At 46.6% G+C, this 20,293-nt stretch overlaps 1 protein-coding gene across 6 annotated transcripts in view; it reads right to left on the bottom strand.

The window, feature by feature from the left end:
* Positions 1-20,293, bottom strand: part of NUTF2 (nuclear transport factor 2) — a 158,101-nt gene that overhangs the window by 28,165 nt on the left and 109,643 nt on the right. The gene's annotated exons all lie outside the window — the stretch shown is intronic.

The following is a 20,293-nucleotide window of genomic DNA, read 5'->3' as shown; positions in this document are numbered from 1 at the left end:
CACTGTGATAACAGAGGCACAGGTATTGCTGAAGTGGAGCATGACAAATTGAAAATGTCCATGCCCTACCTTGAACCACTGTTAATGTCTCTGGGACTGCACAATGGGCACATGAAAGTATACATCCTGCAGGTTCATGGCAACCATCTAGCCTCCTGATCTAGGGAAGGCAGAACTTGGGGCAGTTTGAGCATTTTGAATTTTAACTTTCACAGGAAGGCATTCAGAGAGCAAAGATTTAAAATAGGACGGCAAAAGGAAATAGCGTAAGTAACAACCTATCCCTACTTCCAAGACTGGCATGCTCTTGATGGCCCCTTTGGCCAGGAAGGCCTGAGCCTCTTGTAGCAAGATATAGAAGTGCCCTTCTGAAATCTGCTCTGATGTGGGAGAAAGTTGTGGTGGGTCGGAAATAAACAGGACGACAATTTCCGGCAGGATGATCTGTAAGACCCATCCTGTCTGAAGCGATGGCCTGACATCCTGGGAAAAATGGTCTCATTCGGTCTCCCACAGGATGGTTTCGCCGATAAGGGCAAACTAAAGCACTTTGTAGGCAGACACCGCAAGGGGAGAAAACTAAGAAAAACGTTGTTCCTGGTGACCGGCAGGTTTTTCTGCTTGATCCCACTCCATGGCCACAAACAGAATGGAGTGGCTGTTGCGAGGGTAGCAGGCTTGGTGTGGTCTGTATGCCAGCTCTCTCTGGAGTACCTACTCAAGTAACAAAAATGATAGGAAAACTATGAGAAGGACGGGAATGGCCAAATTAAGGCACTCTGGCTCTGCTTTCCTAAAAGAGTTAGATGGCAGAATCAGCCTTTTTGCCAATTAGGCAGGACTCATCAAAAGTCATATTTATAAGGGATGCCTGCACATCTCCAGAAGCACCAGTGGATGCCATTGACTTATGGCGGCAGAGCACCAGACTAGTGCCCCCTGCTCATCCCAAGGAATCAAACTCAACACCAGTCCTGATTAAGTCTTAGCTGTCCTGAATGTTTTGAGTCCAAGAGGACCAAACTGCTCAAGGACCCCCAGCAAGATGTGCGGTGCGGTCTATTTTTTAGATAAGAGACCAGATGAGAAAAGCTGATGTTGTTTAACACTTGTGTAGATGCCCTGCTGTGAAATGCTGGTGTTGCCTATAACTAGAGCAAAAGTCTTGTTCGTATTGTCCATCAGTGAAGTAGCAGCTCAGCAGGTACGCCGATGTTCAAATTTCTAGAATAGCTCAAGTGGTATTTCAACATTAAAAGTATCAGATAAATATTGAGATGTGCTTGTGATACTATAGTGGGGAACTGGTGGGTTCTTCAAAACATTCCAACTAGGCAGCCTAGATGCTGCCCGTCATTATTTAGTGGCTACCAGGCGCAACACTATTACTGGGTCGAAGTGCCATTCACCCAAGCCCCCAAGTCTATGAGTGCTCAACCTACAGTGCCCCCTTCTCCATCAGCTTCGCTCAGCAAAGGGCCCCAATCTCGCTTGTCTTCAGAATCAGGTCGTATTCCATCAACTTGGCTCAACTCCGTCTCTAGCTCACTCACTTCGGTTTCTTGGAGCCGCGATAGATGCATCATACCTCCAGGTATTCCTGATGCTGAGTTGGAAACTGCGCAAGCGGTTTCAAATCCACGCTGTTCCATCTGTCTGCCAATGCCTGGTGGAAAGCTCGAAAAGTGAACTTTTCCATTTCAAAAGCTGAGAGAAAATGAATGCCGACTGCTATGAACTTGAATGCCCACTTTTTGCCTACCAATTTCAGGACCACTAATAATTGGACAATGCTGCTTGAAACATGGCTTTATATGTAATCTACGACATTAGGCAAATCCCAATCTTCAGAAACTTTTCACTTTTGTTGAGTCCTCGGAACTGTAAACAGGTGCAATTTGGATCAGGAGTTTGGAGAATAAAGCAGGATGACTGAAGCTGGGACACTAAAGGTTAGTATGTCAACTTGAAAAATGGAAATTATGTTTTTAATTCTGTTTTGGGAGCAGACATTTCTACTATAACTGCCATCCCGTGGAAAATTCGTGTTTAGTCAGGAATGTTTGTTTCAGTCTTCAACGTGATTGCTGTGAGAAGAGATTACAAATGTGTTATGAGACTATCAGCACAGGAAAGCCCCACATAGTCCCCAATCAGGCTCATTCAAAGTGATGTCATGCATTCAAACTTAACATGCGTAAAGCAGTTGCCATGCTGAAGCTCACCACTGGCAAACTAACATTTAGGGGTATGACTGTCACAAATCGGTATCTATTGCAAAAGTTAGACCTAGGGGAATTCCCTCTGGTATTAGGACAAGGGTTAGTTACAACTTTAATATGGATTTGTGTCCAATCTGGCCAAAAACCAAAATGAGGTCTATATTATAATCATTCTGTAACTCAAATTTTAAAAAGGACTCAATTACTTAACAGTAATGTCTCTTCATGATCTCAAAGCACTAACAAAATAGTTTTTTTCATAATGTCCATCAGCACATATTAGTGAAATTTTGTGAATGTGCAAAAGAGTGAAGAATGGACAAGCATGGAAACAGTGACCTATGGAAACATTTTGTAAGCTTAACCATAGTCGGAGAAGCTACTCAATTAGACAATCTTCCAAACCTACTCATTAATATAACAAAGCCCGATATTTTTTTGCCAGGTATGCCTGACCACAAATCGGTCTTGTGAAGGGTTTGCTAATTAGCAAGCCAAAACAGGGTCACCTTAAACCATCATATTAACAGCACCATACTCTATAAGGGTTGCGTCGGGCTACGAACCTGTCCATTTACCCCAAACCAGTGCAGTGGAAGACTCATATTAGCCTCACTAAACATGAAATGCTGTTTTCAGGTCACAATTACTCCCTTTCTCCCCTCCCCACTCCATACTTGAAACCCATGCATTCCGGCCAGAGCCTGGCTAAAGGTTCTAGTGTTACCTACTACCCAGACAACAGTATTTACATGATGGATCTGATCAAGCACCTGAGTGAGGGGTGACTGGAAAAACACTTTAAATGAAAGGGATGCTTACAAAGTTTATGTTTCTCAAACGCCATTCAGGAAAACTACCTGATTAACAGGGCTTGCCATTCAGCAGACTCAATCAGTACCAAAAAGAATGTATGGAGTGCACAACTATGGATCTTCTTCCAGTTCTTGATTCCATGCAACACTCCAGGCTTGGAATGCGCTAGATAAATACAAATTTGCATCAGACTCTTGCTAAACAAATGAGCTACATCATAACTAGGGGTCCTCGTTTTCAGTTTTTACAGATAAATGTATACAAAAAACATTGCGTTTCCTGTCTGTATTTGCTTTTAAAAGCAGAAAAGTACAGATAATTTTGCTTCTTTGAGTGACTCTCCATGCTGAGATTAATGACTTCAAGGCCAATATCTGTACATAGTGGCAGCATCACCAATAGCTTTTCATATTGGTAGCACAGGTAGTTACAAAGTCGAATGAGATTTGCTTTAATTACTGCATAGCTCAACATGTATTTGTGCTATTTCTTTCATGTGGGTTAATTATTTTGGGCTGTGTAATGTGCTAAAACCTGAAAGGCATTAAAGTATGTGTGCATGTTTATCGGTTAAATGAATGTAGAAATGTACGAGTTATCACCTCATCTGTTCTCAAAACAACGAAAAAAATATGGATAGATACCAATAAGATGGCCAAAATATAAATATGGAGAAATACAAACAGAAATGTATGTAAAGGGAGGGATTCTGTCGTGGCAGACGGATGCTATAGGGCAGGCCCATGGCAGACTGGAATAAAAGCGCTGCACTTTGGCACATAAGTGAGATTCCAATATGGTGCTGTGGCAGTCTCAGAAGGACACTGGGGGTGGAAGGCTCAACTGTCTGCCGCCCATGAAGAAGGAGGTTTAGGATGACTTAGGGAAGAAACTAGAATACCAAGAAGAATCTACTGACAACAGCTCCACGAAACAAGAACTCCTGTGGAAAAAGGTCATTACTCTAATAACAGAACATAATTCTCCAAGAAAAAGCTAAGGACTTGATGCATTAACATCTGCAGGTTCTGCCTGGAGCTAATGGTCTTACAATGACAATGTATATTAAATACATATTCTGGTAACAATTAGGAGCACGTGTTTTGGAAGAAATACAACCAGACAGTATGGTCAATTAAAGAAAAATATTCAACATAACCAGGAACACGTACAACTTGGTTTGAAGGGCAAACAAATCACTCAAGATCTCCCAGTTCTGAAGCTTGAAAAATGCAGATTGTTCTGAATGATCACTGAATTCTTGAAACTTCACAACCTGTATTAAGGATTGGGACATACATTTCAAATAATATTTGCATGGAACGAAGGATGGTGTAGTGAGGAAAAAGCCCAGACATCAATTCAGCTCACTGACACCATGGGAGGAAACAAACAAATGGAAGAGAGTGATAAAGAACAGCAAATCAACCAGGCCCCCCTCCAAAATCATAGGAGGAGAGCAAAAGTTTGCAATACACAAAGTGATTGCTGCAAGGACTTTGCTGCCTACAGAAAATTGGTAAGATTAGGATTTGCCAGAAAGCGGTCAGTTAGGGGTGATGGGGCCGTAACAATTTGGCAGGTTGGTGGGGTTGGGGGTTTGAGACCAGAAAGAAAGTGAGGCCTTATTCTTGGGGCATTGTTCGAAGTCAACTGCTGGAAGCTTTCTCCATTTATGTTTAAGCAAGATTTAGAGAAATTTGGGGGATGGGGGTTGGTTCATTTTTAAGACATGTGTAGGGGCACGTTATTTAGTTTTACATGGGTTAATAAATTCAGCCCAATACGTTATCTGAGAAGAAGTGTGGTCAGGTGTGGGGTATTACATTCTCTAGTCAAACCTATGACTCTACAGTCAATCAGGAAGCGATATAGAAAAGAGTATTTAGCAATGACACCAAGCCATGAGAACGACAGATTTTTTAGTAAAGACACCTGGAGATTAAGGACAGACTCTTCGCACTGCTTACAAGCTTCCATCCGTCCAACTCCAAATACCAACAAGACAGGCAGGTAGCTTCTCTTGAACGCTAATTTAAGAGGGAAGAAAGTGTCCATTGCCTCAATTTATGCCCCCAATACTGGCCAGGAGACTCAACAAATCCACACTTAAGATCGTACTCTCACTGGCCTCAAAGCCCCTGGCGGTGGGAGGGGAATGGCACAAAGGACAGAGGTTGGGGGAAGGGCAAAAGCAGCATGTGCACCCCTTCATATGATGGCCACCATCTCAGTCCTCAAATTCCGGCAGAAACTGAAAATGTGACTCTTCAAATAGGCACAGACAAGGCAGCATCCCCTTTTCTCACCGGCAGCCAGGATACCTTCCCGGATGAGATGTTCGATTTAGAAGTACGCAACTTCCCATATGCTGACTTTGTAGTGTCTCTCTCAGGTGTGGGTTTACCAGTAAATTGGAGCTTGCGAAAGACTATGAGTGCTACTTTATTTGGTCGCACACATGACTTAAGCGTGACTAAATAGGCTATCTTAATACCACAATCTTACAAACGTAGTCACAGGGGTAGAACATGGTTTTATTATGCTCTCAGACCACGCACAGGTGCTCACGTAACAACCTGAAGGCACACGTGAAGACGGATACATTTTTACACAGCCTGCTGTGAAGGCTAAAGTGAGTGAGCAACAGAGCAATCTCCTATTTTTTAATGACGTGAGAACCTAATCTCAAAATGACCTAGGACTCTTTAAGGGCCCCGGGAGAAGCCTCTTAACAGCTACAAGGTGCCCAACTTAAAAGAATGAGGCAGTAAATAATCACAAAGTAGCAGGAAGAGTTAAATGCTACTAAGTACTACAAACAAACCCTAGTCACAAACACTACAGTGCAAGGTCTTGGGTCTTTGTCAGCTCAGACAATTCGATATAAACAAGGTAGAATATACCCCTGCCAAGGAAACGCAAACAAGGATTGAGTAAGGCAAAGAAGCTGTGGGCTTCCAGATTTAAGGCTCAATGTACAGCTAAACATACACAGCCATACTTAGATACCGTAAAGGACAAGTGGAGCATCAGGTTGCTGGGAGAAGCAGACACAGTAGACCGGTTTCGTTGATTTTACCAGCAGTTATACTACGACCATCTTGCCGACTCTTTGAGGGAATACACTGGGAAGGCAAAACTAGATAAGCTATTCCCAGAACAAACTGAAAAATGTGATCAAATCATGGTGAAGGAGGATGTAATACAAATAATTAAATGTATTTAGACTTCCAAATCTCCATGGGTTTACTGCTATGTTTAACATCATTTGACATTCCAGGCTACGTTTGCTGATTATATTGTTTAATTCTGTGTCAGAACCATAGACGAAGATTATGCTCACCTCTCCCACTTTATTCTCACAGCAGACTTAAATCAATACAAAACTACCTTTCCTACCAACCTTAGGGAAAAGAAGAAAAAACATAATATTCAATCAGTTAACAGCTCATCACATATAGTACATCAGCACGGTCTATGCCCCCCATTTCTTCGCTGCTCCAGCAGCCATGAGTTAAGTTTTTTTTGCTTCCTCTTATAACGTGGGGAATTTGGCATGGTAAACTATTGTTTTCTTTCTGAATGGTGTTTAACGTTTTTCTTTCGCAGACTGCCACAGAAGAGTGTTTCTGCACTCCTCATGTGGCATTAGTTGATTTCCTCAGAGCGGCACATCATGCCGATGTTTACAGGCAGCCAGTGGAGGGTGCTTGGGTATAACCAGCGAGACGCTCCTGTATCTCTGCGAGCACTGCACGCAGTCTGCTAAGTAGAGAGCTGTCACGTGTCTAGGAGCCTTGACCTGTGATTTTTTTTCTACTTGCCCAGGCAGCCTGGAGGTTGACTCACTCATAAGGGTCTTATTGCAGAGCACTCTTACCTAATTAATGTGTTTTTAGGTCGAGCCTAGCGCAGCGCGCATGCGCTGCTCTAGAAAATGACCTATTGGAATCACTTCAGCTTTTCAGCAAACTCGTGCGTGTGGCTAAAAAAAGCCACACGCACAAGTTTGTTGTAAAGCTGAAGTGATTGGCCATTGTGTGTGGCTTTCAAAAATTGAAAGAACGCAATTGGCCAAAGGTGAGTGCATGTCCCGCCTTCTCTCAAAAAACGTTAACTTCCTGGCCTAGGGAGCGAGCAGCAGCGCGGCCGGGTGCCAGCTGCATTCCTGACATTCCTTTTCGGCTTCGCGTGTTTTGTGTAACGCCGCCTCAGCTAGAAGCAAGCACAGTGTGTTTACTGTTCGCCCTTTGCAAACCTAAACGAGCCCTTGAGCCAACAGGCTGGTGTGTTTCATTGAAACGCCCCTCAAGAAGCGTTGGTTTGACGCACTCACTCAGTACCTGACTGGCAGCAGCTGGGTCCCTCGAGCACGTGGTCCATATGTTGGGGGGACCTAAGCCCATGTCGGCTCCGGCAGCTATCAAAGCACCGTGAACCCTTAAGCGGATGCCTGCTGCACATGCGGATTACCAGCTTGCAGCCATTCAGAGTTTAAAGCCTGAATTCCCAGAGGCCTTTGAGTGTTAATAGTGAGGCAAGGCTTGCGTTAAGAGAACAATCTACTAATAAAGAGTGTAATCTGCGCTCTATGGTAACAGCCGCAGTTCTTTTAGCAGCTGAGCCTAACGCTGCTCGTGGCGACATGAGATATGTGGCGAGTTGGAATAGAGTTTAAAATAGGTACCTGCTTCTCAAGATCCTTTCAAAGCCTGCGGGAAGAAATGGAGAGCACAACTGGCTGCTTCTGATACTGTGGTCGGTTATCAAATGTTATGTCTGGGCAATTAAAGTAGTCTGCTTTAATTATACATATATCAGGCAAAACATGGCTTTTCTACAAATGAGGTGGAGGAAGGGTTTGGGGCATGGAAATAAAAAGAAATGAGTCAGTAAAAAAATAAAGATGTCCCAATAATACACTGTTTGGGACAAATGTTTATATATAACTACTTTCACTTTATGACTGCAACTCAAAGGTCAAATCCCATGTTTCTTACCATAGCATACAATAGCGTGACACAACATTGCTTCTGCATTTCTTATTAGAATCACTTAACAGGGGAAAGGCACGGTACCCATACTATCATGGCCTGTTTAATGAATATTTATTTCACTGCATCGATTTAACCTTTCACGCTCAGATTGTAGATACATAGGATATCACCTCTATACGTGAAAGAACAGAGCAGTATAAACCATGTCGGTCTGCAGTGAACAGATTGAAACTAATATGCTATTTGCAAACCCCTCCCACAACACTTCTTTCCCGGCCCACCACTCCTCCGATGTCCCTGCTTGCCTGACCCAAATCCCCCCGTTGCTACTTCTTTTAATGCACTTCGACCGCAGTCTCAGATTCTTAAGACTTATACTGACTACCTGAAAGAGTTAACCTTTTTGAAAACACAGCGTAAACAGGTAAACAGGATGCAGAAATGTCGCCGCCATGTTTTCCTTGTTCAGCATTGGGGAGGGGAGGCATTCTTTCGATAAAGCAGTACTTTCATTTATCTCATTGAACATTTCTAAGATGTGTAGCTAATCCTGCCGGAAGATATCAAAACAGAAGATGGACGCCCCTCCATGGCCCTGGTGCAGATGTGCCACAACGTGGGGCTCTCAACCTGGCTTGGAAGGAAGACCCGGTCTTTGAAGAGCTGCGCTCAGAAAAGAGCGAGTGCAGCTGCTACAGGGTACACTTGCACAAGCAGGATGCCCGAGGGGTTGCAGTCATGCCAGCGGCCCAGGGCCAGCTGGCTTGCGACCCGGACAACACGTTTCCCTATGCCCAGAGCTGGGTGGCACTCATTCCCAAGGGCAACTGCACCAACCGGGACAAGGCTATGGGGCAGCAGATCTTTCTATGCATAACCTTTTAAACTGTGCACTTTGATTCATACACTTTCCATTCTGTGTGTACAGCAAGCATGTATTCCTGAATCAGACTGTTTGACCCAGTGTTTAGTAATTGTATAGCTGTTCAATCCCTGGTGGCACAGCACCCAGGATAATGTGTTGCATGGTTAAACACTAACACGATCCTAAAGGCGAGACCTATTGGCTATGCCAAAGCTTGTAGTTTGTTGCGGTGACCTCCAGACCTGCGGGGTCGGGTATGAAAAATCCCCATGGGGCCCACATGTCTGCTTGGCTAGTCCAACCTTTCATTTCGTCAGGGCTCATTAGCCCATGTGAGTACACACAACTCCTCAGAGCACATAGGCCAGTTTGTCTTGCAGCATCAATTCCTCAGGGCCCATAAACCCGCTAGAGCTGTACTATTACTGTTGCAGTGGCACTGTCCAGTGTTCAGCGCCGCAGGGACCAGCCCAGGCTACAAACCCATGGAAATTTAATAGGGTGTTGGTCCCAACCAACTTGAGTCTTGGACTCATCATATTGGCAAGGTCCCCTAGCGCCACAGGGATTCCTATCATGCAGGAGTCGGAAGCTACCTATATGGAGGAGGTGTCAATCACCTTTTTACCTCTAGATAATACGTTTTGAGAGGCGTTGATGCTTCAATACAGCATGCAGTGTCTTTGGCAAGAGCGCCCTTGAAGAGGAAGATTGAGATTTTTGCTCAGATCATCAGAAGGCCCCCTTTATGGTAGCAGAACGCCCAGAGTCATGCTGTTAAATTGCTGCTTTACCAGAATGTCAATAAGGATGCCTGAAAAGGGCTTTCCGTTGAACCTAGCCTCAATTAACAGATTCCGACCCTTCTATAGCTCTCACCCCCCCATCCCAGTCTCCTAGCCTTTTGGGGGGTGAAGACTCAGGGAGATGTGAATGGCGACCCTGGCCCTTTATAGACGGTGGTACCCATCTGATGAGGCTTCTTTGACCCCATCACTTCCTGTCCCCCAGCCAAATAACTTGGTGGCAGACATGCTCTATCCGGACGACTTACTCCATCCCCAGTCCACTATGCATTCCCGTGGTGAAAAGGTTGCTGCCTATGTTGTGGGGTGCCTTGGAAAATGCCATGAGGTGGTCTGGGCCCGCTTGCGAGCATAATGTCCTTGTCTACCCCTGGAGGGAAAGGTAGCCATCACCCCTAAAACGGACGAGGGAATGGCAACATTCTTGGCAAAGTACATCAGGGACCTGAACAAGAGCATAGACCGCTTCCGGTGGTCATTCCAAGATACACTCTTGGATGCGACGGGCCCCTTGTGAAAAACCTCGATATGGCTGAGGAAGCCAAACAATCGGGGCTCTTATTTCCCCTTTCTGGATGGGCCCAGGGGACAGTGATTCTAATGGGCAATGCCAACTGTGAGCTGTCAGGGGAGAGGAGGCCCTCCCTCCTCATTAAAGTAGATCCGAAATTGGGTTATTTAGCAGCGTCAGAAGCGGGCCCAACTGTGCAAGGCGGGTTGTTTGAAGACCCCTTTTTAAGGAGCTTGGCAAGTTTGTTGCCACCTTAAATTCTCTTGATAAGCGCAGGCCTTTATTAAAAAGATCTTTCCCTCTAAGGTTTTTGTAGGGGCTGAGTATTTGCAGTGGGCACGCATCCAGCCAGTTCCTCTCCAATGCCTTCCGGAGAAGCCAAGGCTCCGCCAAGGGCAGTGGAAAAACTCTGCAAAATTTGGAGCTTTCTGTCCCTCCCGCCGCATTCAACAAGCAGTGGAGACAGAGGGTGTGGCACGGCCGTGCCCAAGGATATTCCTATGGTAAGAACTTTCCTTTCTTCCCAACTAAAGGTGGGTGGACGGTCAGCGCTGTTCCACGAGAATGGTCACACAGTGGCTACAGACACCTGGGTTCCCCAAACCATTCAGGGTATTCACCTAGAGTTCCTGGGCACTCCATTCCAATCTTTCAGACTGCAACTTCTGGTGTTTTCCAAAGTACAATCTTTCCTGATTGATGAGGAGATTGCAGAGCTTATGAAAAAAGGGGCAATCATTCCCTCAGCCGTCCACCGAACAGGTTCCACGTGGAGAATGGAGATTGGGGCGAGGAGGGCGGGGGTCTATGCTGGTTCCAGCTCAACAAACAACATTCCTGGGTTTTGTCATTGACTCCCAACGCATCCACTCTGAACCTGCCATTGAAGTAGATGGCGAAGATTCGCCACAAACTGAGGAAGACTGACCAGAACGCACACCTGTCTCAGGCAATTGGCCAGCTGGTGGACCTGCTGGCATCATCCATCCAAGCCATATTCCCTGGCCCTCTTCATTAAGGGCTCTTCGACGGTTCAAGGCACCCTATTGAAGAAAAGGCTTGACTTACTCTGCAATAGTTCCTTTGACATAAGACGTCAAGGAGGAAATGAGGAGGTGGCTGACCCACATTTAAGCCTGAACAGGAGGGCTATCTTTGGTTCCCGTCCAGATATAATTATAGCATCCAACGCCAGCAGAACAGGCTGGGGGCCCAGTTGAGGAGGTTTATCCACTGGTGAAAGGGTTTTGGCAGTACTGTCTTTATTGCAACATTTCAATGACAGCAGAGTGGCACATTGGTACTCACGGCATCTACCGGACCTCAGCGCTTGGAAACTACATCTGGAGGTATTCCAGATAGTCCAGCGACTTTGGGGGCCCTTCACAGTGGACCTGTTCGCTTCACCTCTTGATTGCCAACGTGAACGCTACGTCAGCTGGAGACCATTCCTGCAGAACTGGAGTGTGGAGGGCGGGGAAGCTTTCCCACCTTTGTAATTCTGATGAGAATGGCAGTGCAGGTCAGACAGAAGGCGAAACTGGTGGTGATCACGCCTTTTTGGAGATGTCAAGTATGGTTTCCAGTGGCGATGGAACTTTCTTGGGATTTTCCAAGCAGTCTACCCTGGAGACAAGGTATCCTTCGGGATCCCTTGGGGAATCCCCACCACATGATTCTGGAGGAGAAGTTAGCTCTCATGGCTTGGAGGATTACAGGACTCTGTGGAAAGTCTGAGGAATTTTGGAAAACCCTCAACACCTCTTATCCAAAGCATGGGCAGATGGGGCAAATAAAAGATAAGTGTGCTTGGGGACGATGGTTACGCTGGTGCATGCAAAGGGATACTGACAGTGTGGAATCTGGAGTTGTCCAGTTTGGATTCTTTTGCCCTATTTGGTCAAAGATGGCATAGCATATAGGTTGGTAAACCCTTTCCGTTCAGCCATCTCGGCAGGTTATCTTCCCATAGAGGGTTTTATGGTGGGAGAACACCCCATGGTTAGGAAGTTAATGAAAGGTGCAAGATTGTCGGTTCCGCCAGAATCCAGGTATTCCTTCCTTTGGAATATCAACAAGGTTCTTAACCTTTTTCTTTCTTGGCAACATTAAGTACAATTCTGAAAAGGAATTATCAGGTAAGTTGGCAATGTTGTTGTGTCTAATATTCTGCCAAAGACTGTCAGATGTAATAGCCCTGGATATTACAGGTAGGAGTTTCAACCCCGACGGTGTTACCTTCCATATTTCTCGAAGGACAAAGTGTAATTCCAGGACTTAATCTTACCCTGCATTTGAGGCAGTGCAGAAGTTGTGTGGTTAGATGCCTTAAAGCTTATGAGGCATGGACTGAGGAAGTTTGCCCGGATGGGGAATGGCGACTTAATTGCTTTACATAAACCATTTAAAGTGGTTTCTTCCCCTACCATAGCCCGGTGGGTGAGTGCTGTCATGCAAGAAGCAACTGACATGTCTGTTTTGGTGCGCATTCAGCAAGAGGTGCTATGGCATCTAAGGCTTTCTCTTTGGGAGATCGCCATGAAGACACTTTGAAAGCGGCCGACTAGTCATCAAGAGTCTACGTTTACGGCGTTTTATTTCAAACCTGTATTCAGTATGGATACGCTGGTGGTAAGCAAGCTTTGAAAAAGCAGAATCCTCTCTCCAGTCCTAACATACAATATGAAATTTCATAGCCGTCGTTAATAGAAAGATTCAATTCTATTAACCCATATCAAGATATCTTATGTACGCTCCTGGTGAGGTCTAAAAACAAATGGAGTATGGAATTTGTATGGTATAATTATGTTAACGGTTTATGGCCTATGGATAATGGATTCCTGTGCCAATGTTGTGTTTTCATAATTTCATTGATAAGGTCACTGATTTGATGGTAGGTTACATGGACTCTGCTGGCATGAGTTACAAGTTCGTCTTTTTTCAGAGAATGACGCCTCCAAGCAGGAATGAGTCAAACAGGGATGGAACTCACAAGTCAGGAGGCATTTGTCACAAGAAGCAATAGGAGCACAGACCATGTTGATGGACTTTATGTGATGGCTTTAAAATGTAAGCTGTTACGACAGATAGGCCATTTTATAGTCTTTGCTATCCAAGAATTGTCATCCCCTAAATGGCAGAAGGAATATGCTACTTACCAGTATGCATCTGTTCTTGGCATGTAGAGCTGCAGATCTACACACTCTAGCATAGATCGCCATCTGGTGTTGGGCCCGGATGTTTGCAGTTTGTTTTTCCTCTTGGAAAGTCTTTGGAAGTCACGAGGTCGGTGACTCCTCCCTTGGATCGTATTGCGCATGGGCTTCGGCTCCATCCTCAGATTGTTTTTCGCCAACAGGGAAAGATGGAGCGTAGTAATAACAGTGAAGAAACCCATGTGTGTTGTATCTAAATAAGATAGACTGGAACAGATACAGGTAGCCGGGGAGGCGGGTGGGCGTGTGTAGATCTGCAGCTCTGCATGCCAAGAACAGATGCATACTGGTAAGTAGCATATTCCGTTCGAGGCATATGAGCTGCAGATTACACACTTTTGCATAGACTATATAGCAGTTCCCAACCCTAGCGGCAACCACCGGTATCTGTTGCAGTGGTTTGAAATAGTGTTTTTAGTACAGCCTGGCCCACACTAGCTTGTTGCTTTGTTTCCACATCTACACAGTAATGTTTTGTGAAAGTGTGCGGTGTTAACCATGTAGCTGCTTTGCAGATATCATGTAATCGGATGTTCCCTAGAAAAGCCATAGAAGCCCCTATCTTTCTTGTAGAGTGGGCTTTAGGGGGAACAGATAGCGTGAGTTTTGCTTTGTGGTAGCAAATCTGTATGCATTTTACAATCCACCTAGCTATCCCTGATTTAGAGATGGGGTTGCCTTTATGTGGTGGAGAGAAAGGGACAAACAGTTGTTTTGTCTTTCTGAAAGGTTGTGTTCTCTGGATATAGTAAAGTAAGGCCCTTTTAACATCCAGTGTGTGTAGAGCCCTTTCTGCAACAGTTTGAGGTTGCGAGCAAAAAACCGGTAATTCTACCGATTGGTTTAGATGAAAGGGTGAAATGACTTTGGGTAGGAATTTTGGTTTGGTACGGAGGACAACTTTGTTCGGGTGCATTTAGAGAAAAGGTTCTTGTATAGTAAGTGCTTGTATCTCACTGACCCTTCTAAGGGAAGTGATGGCTACAAGGAAAGCTGTTTACCATGTGAGAAATTGCATTTCGCATTTATGCAAAGGTTAGAAAGGCGGTCCCATTAGCCTTGTGAGAACTATATTTAAGTTCCACACAGGTGAGGGTGGTACTCTGGGGGGAATTATTCGTTTGAGGCCTTCCATGAAGGCTTTAATGGCAGGCACTCTGAAAAGTGATAAGTGCTGTCTGTTTTGTAGGTAAGCGGCAATTTCTGCGAGGTGTAGCCGAATGGATTTATATGCTAGGTTACATCTTTGTAGATGGAGTAAGTAGCATATGATGTGCTGTATGGATGCGTCTAGAGGGTTGATTGTGTTGTTATGGCAATAAACAACAAATCTTTTCCACTTGGCAGCGTAGCAGGCTCTAATGGTAGGGCGTCTAGCTTCTCTGATGACGTTCATACAGTCGGGGGAAGGTTAAGGTATCCGAATTCTAGGATCTCAGGAGCCAGATCGCAAGGTTGAGCTGAGCTGGGTCCGGGTGTCTGATCTCTCCATGGTTCTGGGTTAGGAGGCATGGTGAGAGGTGTAACTTTTGGTGTGGCACTACCGAGAGTTCCAGCAGCGTGGTGTACCACGGTTGTCTGGCCCATGTTGGAGCTACTAGAATCAGTGTGAGGGAGTGCTGTTGTAGCTTTGGCACCACTAATGGAATTAGTGGGAGAGGTGGAAAGGCATACGCAAATTTGCCTGACCAGTTCATCCATATCGCATTGCCTCCGGACAATGGGTGTGGGTATCTGGCGGCGAAGCTTGGGCCCTTTTTGTTTTCGTGGGTGGCGAATAGGTCTATCTGTGGATGCCCCCACATCTGAAAGAACGGGTGAAGAACCTGCAGGTGAAGTTCCCACTCGTGGATCTGTTGCGTCTGTCTGCTGAGCAGATTTGCCATGGTGTTTTGGACTCCTGGGACATGTTGGGCTAGGAGAAAGATTTTGTGTGGAATTGCCCATCTCCATATGCTCTGTGCTAGCTGAGAGCTGTGGAGAGTGTGCGCCGCCTTGTTTTTGAATGTAGTAAATGGCCGTCATGTTGTCTGTGCGAATAAGGACTGCCTTGCCTAAAATCGGTGTCTGAAAGGATTTTAGGGCTAGAAAGATTGCCAGTAACTCCAGATGGTGGATATGGAGTAACTTTTGTTGCGGCGTCCATGTGCCCTGCACTGTGAGGTGTAGTAGATGAGCTCCCCAGCCGGAGAGCGATGCATCTGTTAGGATTATTTGTGGAACCGGGTCCAGGAACGGTCGACCTTTGGAAAGGTTTGTGGTGTTCCACCACTGTAGAGAGCGATGGGTGCGACCGTCTACCAACACCAGATCTGTCAGTTGCCCCTGGGCCTGGTTCCATTGGAGCGCTAAGCACTCTTGGAGTGGACGCATCTGGAGTCTTGCGTGGGGCACTATGAAAATGCAAGAGGCCATCATCCCTATCAGTTGCATAAACACTCTTGCTGGGAGAGAGTGTTGAGGTATGAATCTTTGACGCAAAGCCTGAATGCTTGCAATCCTGGCAGGATTGGGGTAGGCTATGGCTTTTGAGGTGTCTATGGTGGCACCGAGGTATTGCTTTGTGTGGGATGGTATTAGCTGGGACTTTTGGTGGTTCACTGTGAAGCCTAGCTGGTGAAGTAGTTGGATGGTAGTGGCGGTGTGATGTACACATTGGTTGTAGGACATGGCTTTTATTAGCCAGTCGTCCAAATATGGGAAGACGTGAATGTGCTGTCTTCTGAGGTGTGCTGCCACTACCGCTAGGCACTTGGTGAATACCCTTGGTGCTGTTGTGACCCCGAATGGGAGCACTTTGAACTGGTAGTGTTGCCCGTCCACTACAAATCTGAGGTACTTTCTGTGAGCATGGTGTACCGAAATGTGAAAGTATGCGTCTTTCAAGTCCAGTGTTGTGAGAAGGTCGTTTTGGGAGAGGAGCGGAAGTACCTGCTGAAGTGTTACCATGTGAAAATGGTCCAAATGTATGTATGTGTTTAGAGGCCGGAGATCTAAGATAGGTCGTAGAGTCTCGTCTTTTTGGTATCAGAAAATATAGGGAGTAGACCCCTAAATTTTGCTGATTGGCAGGGACTTGTTCTATCGCCTGTTTTTGTAGGAGGGAGATTATTTCCTGTTTTAGTAACGTGGAATGTTCTTGTGACATTGGGCGTTGCCTGGGTGGAATGTTGGGGGGGGTAGATGTTAATTCTAGGCAGTAACCTGAACGAATAATTTGGGTCACCCATGTGTCTGATGTGATTGTCTCCCAGACATGAAGGAAATTTTGTAACCTGCCCCCGACCGGAGTGGGATAGTCTGGAGGGAGCAGGGGGAAGTCATTGGGTAGGCGGTGTGGCAGAGCGGGCAGTATTTGTTCTGCCTTTATGGTTATTGCCTCTATAGCCGCCTCTTTGATAACCCCTTGTGAAGGTGGATTGAGCGGGGGATTTGTAGGACGTGGACGCGCTAACTGAGGAGTAGCCGCTGGCCGTGCCCCGAAAGGAAGAGCGGCGAAAGGAGCGCCTAGGAGGGTGTGACTGCAGGGCTCCCATAGATTTTGCCGTATCTGTGTCCTTCATCTTCTCGAGGGCCTCATCTACCTTTGGGCCGAATAGATGTTATTGATCAAATGGATGATTTAATATGGAGGCTTGTACCTCTGGTTTAAAGCCTGAAACTCTCAGCCATGCATGGCGACGGAGGAGGACGCTAGTGTTAATGGCCCTGGAGGCTGTGTCTGCTGCGTCTAAGGCACAGCGTATAGAGGTGTTATAGTCTTACCCTCTTGAATTAACTCATTAGCCCTATGTTTGTATTTTTCTGGAAGATGGTGCATGATGGTTTCTAGTTCATCATAATACGCCCGGTCGTATCTGGCCAATAGCGCTTGAGTGTTGGCGATACGCCATATATTGGCTGCCTGTGACGCAGTGCGCTTTCCTGACGCGTCCAGTAGCTTTGACTCCTTGTCAGGTGGTGGTTCTTCGTCTGACGCCTGGGAGTTTGACCTCTTCCGTGCAGTAGAGACCACTAGGGAATCCAGTGGCGCTGGCCCGTCGATATAGGCAGGATCTGTGGGGGCAGCTTTATACTTCTTCTCTATGCGTGGGTTAATGACCCTAGCCCTGACTGGGTCTTTAAAAGCCTCTGGCGCATGTTTTATTACCCCTTTGAGCAGAGGTAGTATAGAAGTAGACCTATGTGCGGTATCAAAGGTGTCGAGGAGGAAATCTTCCTCTACTGGGTCAGTGTGTAGCTCTACCCAGTGATAATGTGCCGCCCTCTGAAGTAGGTGGTGAAAACCTAATGAGTCTTCTGGTGGAGATGGCCTGGATGGATAAAGGTCATCTTGTGGGACATCTGGAATGTCTGGATTATTACAATTGTCCCATGGGTCTGGGGATCCTGTAGGGGTGGGGTCTTGTGGCACATCCCCTGGATCGCAGTATGGGTCCCCCTGATCATCATGGTCTGGAGACGGGGTCGGATAGCGATGAGGAAGGGGTGGAGAAGGCGGAGGTGGAGAGGGTGGATGAGGTGGGGAAGGCACTCTGAAAGGGGAGGTAGCACAGTCTTTCCTCTTTGGAGGTGGAGGCGGAGCCGGCTTGTCCAAATGTCTCTTTTTAGAAGAAAGTGCCAAATGTCCAGTTTTTGGATCCTGGGTAAGTGTCTTTTGCAAAGGATCCGGTGTAAACAGTTCCTGAGACAATGTTTGTTCGGTCGGCGCCGAAGGTTTCGGGGCTGATGGCTTTTTAGGCTTGTCCGTGCCGTGCTTTGTTGGAACCTCCGATTTTTTGGTCGGCGCCGAGGTAGGCTTCGGCGCGGGAGTGTTGGTGGCGAGGGCCTTATGATGTTTGGTCGGCACCGAAAGGCTGGGTTTCGACACCAAGGCCTTTGGTGCGGAGCTCGGTGTCGAGGTAGAGGCCGGTTTCTTTTTCGGTGCCGAAGTGTTTATCGGCACCGTTGGCAGGCTGGCTCGAGCCCGAGCCGCCGGAAGGCTTATGAGGCTTCTTCACCGGGCCCAAAGGTGGGGTGTTTGAAGCAGTGTCCTTGGTCTTGCCTAGGCCCAGAGGCGAAGGCGTGACCGAAGCCTTTTTGGGTGTCAGCGTGGGTGTGGGAGGGGGTATAGTACTCACGACCCTCTGCGCCGGGGTGATGTCCTCCACATCCGAGTCGTCGGCTTCGGAAGCACTGACTAGGTCCTCTTCAGTGTGCTGCTGTCCCGGGGCTTCGACGTCGTCCCCGAAGATGTCGACTGGAACGGAGGTCGAGGAGTGCGCCATGTTTCGTCTGGCCCTTCGATCTCGAATAGTCTTTTTCGATCTGAAAGACTTGCAGGCGGGACAGTCTCGAGCCTCGTGTTCAGGGAAGAGGCAGAGGTTGCACACCTCATGAAGATCGGTGTGGGGGAATTTGGACCCACATAGAGGGCACTTCTTGAATGGAGTTCTTTCCATCAGCCGGGACCGGAGCTTGGATAGGCCCGAAGGCCGCCGTCGACGACTGAAATCGAAGGTGTGTCGAAGAGAAGGTGATTGAGGAGATAAGGATCTGAACAATACCGCGATGAGCGAGGATGCCGCTTCGATCCTCGAACTGGAAATGTTCGGAACCGGAGCGCGAAGTATAACATTCGAGCCCGATGACGGAAAAAAACAATCCGAGGATGGAGCCGAAGCCCATGCGCAATACGATCCAAGGGAGGAGTCACCGACCTCGTGACTTCCAAAGACTTTCCAAGAGGAAAAACAAACTGCAAACATCCGGGCCCAACACCAGATGGCGATCTATGCAAAAGTGTGTAATCTGCAGCTCATATGCCTCTAACGTAATGTTTATGGTGCTGCCTGTCCTGAAGAATGGACAATAATGTGGGCTTGTATGTTTCTTACATATACAGATGTCAAAATAGTCAAAAGGTCTTGGAAAAAAGACTCAAAAAGATCAGCCCACAATTAGTAAATCCAGAACAGTCTGGCTTTGTCATTGGGCATGGGGTTAGTGACAATACCAAAAAAGCATTGGCATAGCCAATAGGTCTCGCCTTTGGGACCTTATAAGTGTTCAGCCGTGCAACAGTTGCATAACTAAATACTTATAAGGTCCCAAAAGCGAGACCTATTGGCTATGCCAAGCGGCCCTGCAGCCCCGAAAGTGATCGCGATCAAACATCAAAGCGGCCGTGCGGCCGATCAAACATCAAAGCGGCCGTGAAAGTGAAAGTAATCGCGCAAAAGCGCGGCGCGCGCCCGCGCACATGCACTGTCGCTCTAGGCTGGCCTGGTAGCACTTTTTGGAGCCCTCTCAATAAGTCTCGCCAGACCAGCGCATGCGCTGGGTCAGGCAAGACCTAAAAAGCAGTACATTTAATAGCTGCGGCGCCTATGCTCAAGGTGGCCATGGTAGTATGGGCTGAGTATGCAGCACCATCCACATTCAATAACTTAAACTCTCAGAAGGTGAAAGTAGGAAGGGAATTTGTCAGGGTTGTCTTGTATCCCCACTACTATACACTTTATATTTGGAACTTGTAGCATAGAGAATCAGACAACGGCACAATGAGGGGTGTTTAGGTAGGACCTGACTTCTAAGTTAACAATGTTCATGAATGACATCCTGGTTTCACTCACCCAGCCACATCTCTATCTGTGCTGTTGGAGGAACTCCATCAGTTTGGGAGGGTTCAGTGTTTGGGATAAATCTATATAAATCTGAGGAGGGCGGGGGGGCAGAGGTGGGCAGGGAGGGATTACTTGTGTTATGATGCTTGATGTATGTGTACTGCCAATTTAAAACCTAAATAATTGAACCAAAAAATCCTATTGCTCGAATATGTGGCCAGTGAAGAGACCGATATATGTCCAGTAGCAATCT

This window comes from Triturus cristatus, chromosome 12 (genome assembly GCF_964204655.1).
Source record: "Triturus cristatus chromosome 12, aTriCri1.1, whole genome shotgun sequence".
Taxonomy (NCBI): domain Eukaryota; kingdom Metazoa; phylum Chordata; class Amphibia; order Caudata; family Salamandridae; genus Triturus; species Triturus cristatus.
The sequence above is the reverse complement of the archived record's forward strand: the minus strand, read 5'-3'. Positions and strand labels throughout refer to the sequence as shown.